This window comes from Corvus hawaiiensis, chromosome 11 (assembly GCF_020740725.1).
Source record: "Corvus hawaiiensis isolate bCorHaw1 chromosome 11, bCorHaw1.pri.cur, whole genome shotgun sequence".
NCBI lineage: Eukaryota > Metazoa > Chordata > Aves > Passeriformes > Corvidae > Corvus > Corvus hawaiiensis.
The window spans coordinates 22,837,010-22,845,002 of NC_063223.1; positions in this window are offsets into that span (position 1 = coordinate 22,837,010).

Genomic DNA, 7,993 nt, shown 5'->3' on the forward strand with positions numbered 1-7,993 from the left:
ATATCTAATGTAAAACTTGACAGGAACACAGAATACTGCCCAAAGGTGGTGGCTAGTGATGAAATACCATCCTGTGCCTTTTTCTCCCCAAAGACTTGCAGGTTAGGCTGGTACACGTGTACACAGTGTGCTCTTACAAACTGCTGTGCTGGGTTGGGCTTCTGTAGTGATGCTGGTTTTGCATTAAATTTTTAATGTGTTCTCTATGTAGTTATGCTCTGTGTGGTGTCTTCTCATTTCCAACTTGGATTGCTTCAATCATTTTAATGAACGTACTGAAGGAATTCTACTTACAACAGTCTTGAAAAATCTGGAGAGGTATTTGCTCTTACTAATGGACCCTGATATAATATCACATCTGAGACACAAATTCTATCGCTAGGCCAGTGTTCAAGTCAGTGACAAAATCAATGGGTGTTTAAAAAAGAGGGTATTCTGAGTCTGTCTCAGGAATATCAAATAACATTTCATAAACAGACAGCATTTCTAATTACAAGTTTATCCTGGGTCACTGCTTTTTAAAAGACCTTGATTGACAAACCAGGGAAAGAGCAGCCAGCTGCCCAGAAGGGGCTGAGAGTTGGCTCTGCCAATGTGCTCGCCTTGGGGAGGCCACGTTTACTGGGTGCTTTATGGGGGGCTCAGGATATGCAATTATTCATTAATTTTTTTTTTTTTTCCCTTCTAAGGGTTTTATAAGTTAAAATAGGAATGTTTCTCCCAAATTTACTAAATCAGAATCAAAACTTAAACTCCAATTGCTGGGAGAAGGGAGGTTCTTCACACCTGAGAAGAAGTGGAGGGGTGAATTTCAGACATGTGCTGTGGGTCTGCTGCAATCCTCAGTTATTTTTGGGTACTGCCTGCCAGAGGACCTTGCTGACATGTTCATTTGATGATGATAACTCTTGGATCAGTTTCCCAAGCAACAAGGCAATGGCTGTGCTGCTTCCCATTCTCACTAAAGGCGAACTGGATAATTAAAGGATGACTAAATTGAACAAATATTTAAAATTTGTGAATACTAGTGAGAAAAAATTAATTACGTAAATTAAAAAGGCAAATTTAGCAGGACATTAAGGAAAAAGGAAGTGCAGATTTTGTATTAGAAACATCTTCACAGATGGGCATATCAGGCTGTGACAAAAAGCAGTCAGAAGTTTGAAGAGATGAAAGGCTGGATTAGTTGTTGTTAGGAGCCAACATTTGATAGCTAGTATGGGAATTTGGAAGACAAACTGGGGAATACTGTCAGCCCATTGTAGTGCTGGACTAAAAGGGCTCTTGATAGGTTTTTTTCCAAAGTGAACAAAAGTGGGAGGCAAACTGGCTTGCCAAGAGGAATAGTTAGCAATTAATGAAAAATAGCTTTGCTCTTTGTAGGCTTTACAGATGCAAGGATGGGACAAACATTTCTTTGGTCCTGATTCAGCAGGTTCACGGGGGTCACACAATTCACAGCACAAAGCTCTGGCCTGACCTGCAGAGAGCGATCTGCTGGAGAGCCATGGACCACAGGAAAGCCTTTGATCTCTGTGTGTGCCTGCCAGTTGGCCACTGCTGTGTCAGAAATGCCTCTGCTGCTAGTGGGGAATGTGAGTGTGATAAAGGGAATTTCAGAGTGTGCTGTATGCAGAGCCTCCGCTCCCTCCTGCCTCCAGAATGTTCTGTGGCTCCAGAACCAGCTGGATGGTAACACTTCTCTGGACTCCTCCACACACCACGTGGAGAAACGAGCAAAGCCAAGCTCAAAGACCCTCAGACGAGTTGGATTAAATCATTTATGGCTGCAGAACATTTCCTCTGGCTGCCTAAGGAGACTCTCATCCTTCCAGGGCTACCTCAGCTGCCAGTGGTGACAGCGGTGCCGTGTTGTCCCAGCACTGCCCACAGTGGAGTCCAGCTTGCAAGGATGGACACCATGTGGTCCACCTGCAGCAAGAAAAAGACAGGAAGGTGAATGTGCCCAGGATTTGCAGGGGGACATAAGGCTGAATGCCCTGAGTGCCCAAATCACATTTAAAAGTTCTTGTTCTGATGAGTTGGCCCTACAGAGTTTCTCTAAGGAGCTGAGCAGTGAGGAAGAGGTGCAAAACTGAAGGCCAAGAGGCTGCAGGTCTGACGAGGTCCCAGCACCCTCCGCAGGGCTGGAGCCTGGGAGCAGGAGATCAAGGGGATGTGCTCCCAGCCTGCAGCCAGGGAGGGTGTGGGGAACACGTGTGCTGCTGGGGGGGAATGAGCTGGGGGCAAGGAGAGGCTGAACTCTCCTGGGGGCTGGAAGGGTCCCAGAACAGCACTGCTCAGCTGGTGTGGAAGTGTCAGGGTGAGGAGCACAGCACATGGCACAGTGCTCTGGTGGGATGGCAGGAGCAGCTCTGGGTGTGAGGTCACTGAACCGACTGCCACAGCCTCTTCTCTGCCTTAAAAGCACCTCTCCTCTCCAGCCTGCTCCAAGCAGCAGCCTGGTTTCTGAGATCCTGCAGAGAGCCGGTTCCTTGGAAATAAGACCTAGACCTGACAGCCCTGGACTTAATTGAAGCCGTGAGTATTCTGGTCAAGTACAAGTTACAGACACTTCGAGGCGAGTGAAAGAGTGTTGGAGTTTGTTTATTTATTTATTTATTTATTTATTTATTTTGGGGAGTTGTTACTCTGTTGGCCAAACTGCCTTCCACTCTAAATTGGCCTTTGGACTCTTTGCTTACAGCAAAGTATAGACAAGAAGGCCACTGCTGCCTAAACCCCACTGGTGTTTGCAGTGAGGCACAAAATACCCTTACAGCAGTGGGGTGAGGGGAGGACTGTGCCCTTGAGCCTCAGTTCCAGCAGGAGCTGGACCAGGAGCAGGACACTGGGGACAGATGTGGAGGGCTGTGAAAGGGGGCACCTCTGGCTGCCCAGGATGGACGGACGGACGTGGGGAGCAGCGCGATCATCCGTGTCCCCACAGTAGGGTCCCTCCCAGCCAGTCTGCCAGGAATTCCTCCTCACCCCGCAAGTGAAGGGTGACAGGGGGTGGGAGTGTGTGTGATAGGACAAACACTGCACCACATCTCTCCTGTGCAAAGGCCTCTGGGCTGTGCAGCCAGCAAGGCTCTGACTGCAGCAAACTGTGCTCTTTCTTGCACAACAGCAGCATTACCCATGAAGGAAGGCCCCAGCATTTGTGAAATCCAGTCTCAAGTTTACAGGGTGCTGGAATGTCTTTCCATTGCACAACAGCATGGCGAGCTGCTCTGGGATGGAGATGGAGCAATTTTTTCTGTAGCTCTCCAGGAGCAGGATAAACCACATTTATTTTTCACACCACATAAGGATTTATGGGAAATGTTGACATGGTTGTGTCTGTTTGTCAAGGGTACAACAGCAGCTTCAGCATTTTTTTGGCACAGCTCTTTAAAATCCAACTGTTTACTGACTTGTCATCTTTGTCTTACAGTAAAAAAAGGGTAATTTTGTTTTGTACTTCAGGGATCTATTCAGATAATCTCATCTCCTTAGTTATGAATAAAATGAGGTGTGATTTTCACATGTATATATTCAAACTGCAGCTACCAGCCTGTCCCTCATCTTACAGGAGCAGTGCTTCCAACTCATACATTGATTTAATACTTTTATGGGTTTTTATAGCAATTTTCTTTCCATAACAGGTACAGAAATCTGAGCATACATTCCTGTATACCGTGTATTCCATTATAAACAGGAACTCATTTCTCTGGGCATTAAATCCAGTTTACAAAACAATGTTCTTACTGCAGCCAGGACTGCCAAGCAAAATATTTGCGTATTTACTGCTCTGACAGCCTGGCAGTTGGATCTGGTGGGTGGTAGCAGAGCCACAGCATTTACCTTTGTTAAGCAGCAAGGGCTTGAAAGAGGATTTTATACATTAAAAGCCTGGAAAGGGTTGAGAAGAGAGGGTTGAGGCTCAGGGTGATAAATGTCTGAGAGACTTACTATAGGGACTTGGGTAGAATTAGAGAAAAACCAAAAAGTTCAGATCAGCCTCCAAGATAAAATCCTTGGGGAGTGGTGCAGAGGCTGGAAAGTGAGACTGGGGCTAAAGCAGGGGAATGAGAGAACCAAACAAAGCCTTTGGTTTTGCTCTGTCAAAGCTTTTGCCTTTTATCCAGTCATTCTAAATAACTGTGGATAATCTAACCATGATGCTGCAATTCTAATAATCACCTGAATTTTCATGTGAAATAGTTTCTGGTTTCCATTGCTGAAAAAACCCCCATGTATTATAAATATTTAGGTTTATTCAAAGCCCTGCCTAGTTTCTGAAGGTGTACAGTCCATGGTGGTTGCCCTGCCCTTGCCCTGTCTTCTCCTCCCTCCCAACAATTCACCCCCAAGAGCTTCAGGAGACAGAGCTTAGGATGGATTTCATTAGGCAGAAGGGCTGAGGGAGGTTTTTCTACAGATCTTTACAGCGAAGGTATGTCCAGGAAGAAATCCAGCTTGCCCTTCTGATCCCAGATTTGGGTTTGTAGTCTTAGCAATAAATTAAAAAAAGGAAAAATGCCCCCTGTGAACTGCGCATACATTATCATTTCCCATGGATTTCCAGGGCATTATCAAACTCCACCAGGCCAGCTTCCCAGTGTCCAGCTGGAACTGCACTGGGAAAAAGCAGTCACTGACAGGAGTTTGGAGCTGAACCAAAGGCTCTGTGCACAGTGGGCCCTGTGGAATCAGGTGCTGTGCAGCCCCAGCTTTGTGTCTTCCACCACCATGGCTGGGAAGTGCAGGGTAAGTATTGCATGAAAACTTCTTAGAAAATCACAAATACTTCTGAAAAGGCCCGAATTTACCCATTATTTTGGAAATACCCATACAAACTGATACAGTGACTGCTGGTGTCCTCAGCACAGAATGTCAGTAATTACTGGCACCACAGTAATGGTTGTGAAGGGAAAGGGAGGTGCAGATGAACTGGGGAGTGTTCAGTCATTGGCTGCCTGTGTGCTGACTCCTGGCAAGTAATGGCTCTTCTTTTCTGGTTAATTCAGCAAGAAAGCACATCAGACCCTAGAATTCAAATACCTGCTGCCATCCTTCTGGTGAGAATCCTGCAGCTGTCTGGAAGCTGCCTGCACTGTACCACAACCACATCAACACCTCGGGGAGGGTACCCAGCTGACAGACACTGCAAGTGAGGCAGACTGGTGAGTGTCATCTTACCAAAAATCAGCAGAAGCAAGACAAAACATGCAACTCATTAAGTAACCCCGTATGATCTTTTGAGTTCCAAAACCCCTTCAAGTCTGAGAAACTCTGATTAGGAGGAGGGTTAAAAGGAATCCTGTGGTTTGACAGAGCAGAAGCAAGCAGGGCTGGAAATTCCCAGGCAGGGCTGTACTGAGCAGGCAGCTGGTGCCTGGGGATGCTGCTGCAGAGACGCTGTCAATGTGCCTGTGGACAGCTCTCTGGGAAAAGTTTCGTTGCAAATTCTAAATCAATGCAGATAACTTGTGTGAGTGAGTTTCAGAAGCCTCCCAGGAGTGAGTGTGTGTGCTCCGGGTGAGCCTGGCAGGGACTGGGACGGCCTCAGCTGCTCCAGTCACAGCCACTGCTTGCTCAGATGGGCACCAGCCATTTCCAATATGCTGTGGGTATCCGTGAAATAAGGTGTTTGGAAAAACTTGATAATACGAGAGTATACTGGAACATTTCTTGGATCAGGCTGCTGCATTACTCATGCATCATTAATTCTCCAGATATTAAGGGAACATTTCCTAATATTGGGCTGTAGTCCGTTAAAGAGATACAGAACAGCTTGCTCAGGTTAAAGTCTGATGTCAAACGCCCTTGGCCAGGCAGCTCCAGCACAGGAGGGGAGGGAGGGACCCCAGGTGGGGCTGCTGGTGCAGGGCAGCCGGGCTGTGCTCACACAGGTTCCTGTTTCTCACTGCGGGCTGTACATGTGCAGGTTTTACCAGCCCCCAACTGCAATATCTCATTGCTAGTGCTCACATTGCCTCACTCCCAGGCAGGATCCTCTCTTGTCACAGCAGACCAATGTAATGCTCTTTTTGGCATTCCATCTCTAACTAAAACCACTGCTAGCTTCGCCTGCGAGCCCGAGTTTGCAGAGAACGCAGCTGCAGCACTGAGGGCATTGGGAATGCAGAGTCATTACCTCTGGTTTTTAGTTGCTGCCATTCCAGTGAGATTCTCCTCTTTTCTGGGCTTAGAGCTGTCCTGGCACTTTGACTGCCTTTGTTACTGCCACGCCAGAAGCACAAACAGAATGTCAAGAGAGCCTCGTTTCCTCTCTTCTCGATGTTGGTCCGTAATGATGCTACCCACTGCTTTACTGCTCGTGTCCCCTGTGAAACTGATAGCTGTGCATAACACTTCAGAGCTGAGAGGAGCTGGGAGCATGTCAGCAACCAACTGCTTTATTCAGTTATTCTCCTGGATGGGTGAAGCTATCCCCTGCATTTTAAGGTCGTCTATTAAGAGGGAGCGTGGAATTGGTAAATGACAGAAGAAGGGACCCCAGGGAGAGGCTGCTCTGAGCTCAGCATGGGTTCCCACTGCCAGCACTGTGTAATATTTCATGGCTTTTTGCAGTTTTTAGATGCTTTGCAGGTAGATACCTATTTAATTACAGCCCTAGATGGACATGGAGGGCAACAAAAATGGCAAGGGCCATGTATGCAATGAGGGGAAATCAGCTGAAGATGACCTGCAATGCCCGGGAGGCTGGAGGTCTGCAGCACACATGGCCTGCCAGGAGCTGCCTGTCTTCCCATGGGGCCCCTGGAAAAGTGGAGGCTTCTGCCTTTGGGATCTGCTTAGGATGGAACCAGTGATGGATGCAAACCCAGCCATCCCTGTGAGGAAGTGCTTAGAATTCTGCTTTGTCTGCCTGAGCTAAATGGAAATGGGTCTCTGAGCATCCCCCAGTTCCCATGGGACTGCAGACTCCAGTGAGCTGGAGCACCCTGAGCGCTGGTGGAGCCTCTGGTGTGGGAGATGCAGAAGCAGGAGGGAGCGAGGAGTAGGACAGGTTGGATAAGCCATGTAATCCCTGGGCCCCAGGGACATTCCTGCTGCAGCAGAGTGAATTTTGCTGTAAAAACTTATCATCTTCATTTGCCCTTGCATGCAGAAGACTTTAGTTTGGAGAGTGCTTTTTCTCTTTTTTCTTTTTTTTTTCTTTAATATATTTTAGTGGAATTACTTATTATAGATAACCCCGCTGGCTGTATGCAGAAATCTGAAAGGAAACAGGATCTCTGCTTTTGGGAGCTGATGGCTCTTTGTCATGGCACTGATTTCTTGAAACACAACCAATTTTCTATTTAATCCTTCTCATGTGTTATTTCTCTTTATGCTGCAAAGTTGTTCTTTATGGAAACGATGCTCTCGTGTATCATGTACAAAGCAGACTTTAGATCAGAAGATAATTTTGGTGGCTTACCAGGTGGAATTTGGGAGGCACAATGAGGGCAGGTGAAAAGCTAGAAAGCCCCAGTGGCAGGGGGTTTGTGGAGCTTTTGAACCAACTCTCCATCACTACAACCTGCTGCACAGTTAAAGCTTGTCAGCAGCAATGGAGCCACAGAAAGATAAAGTGAGAGACTTCAGTGTGAAATCTGAAGGTGGGGGGGAAGGCTGTTCAGCACCCCTTGATGAGCCAGGAAATTCGGTTGCTGCAGTTTTCAACAATTTTCTTATCTCTGGCATGTCAGGTGGGTGTTAATGCTTCCAAGTTGTTTCCACCACAGGGATTTGCTCTGAGGAAGAAGAAGAAGCCTGTGACAGCAGCCACAGCCAGGTGTCAGGCAGCAGCAGGACAGCGGGCACCGGGCGGTGCAGGATGGTGCTGGAAGGGCCCTGCCTCTGGGTCCATCATCACCCAGGCTGCACGAGAGGTGAGAGGAGAAACACAAACAGCAATGGAAGCAGTAAAGTAAACAATTTACATGGAAGGTCAAAGCTGCTTTATTGTTTTTATCAGTTGGATTTGAGTGAAAAA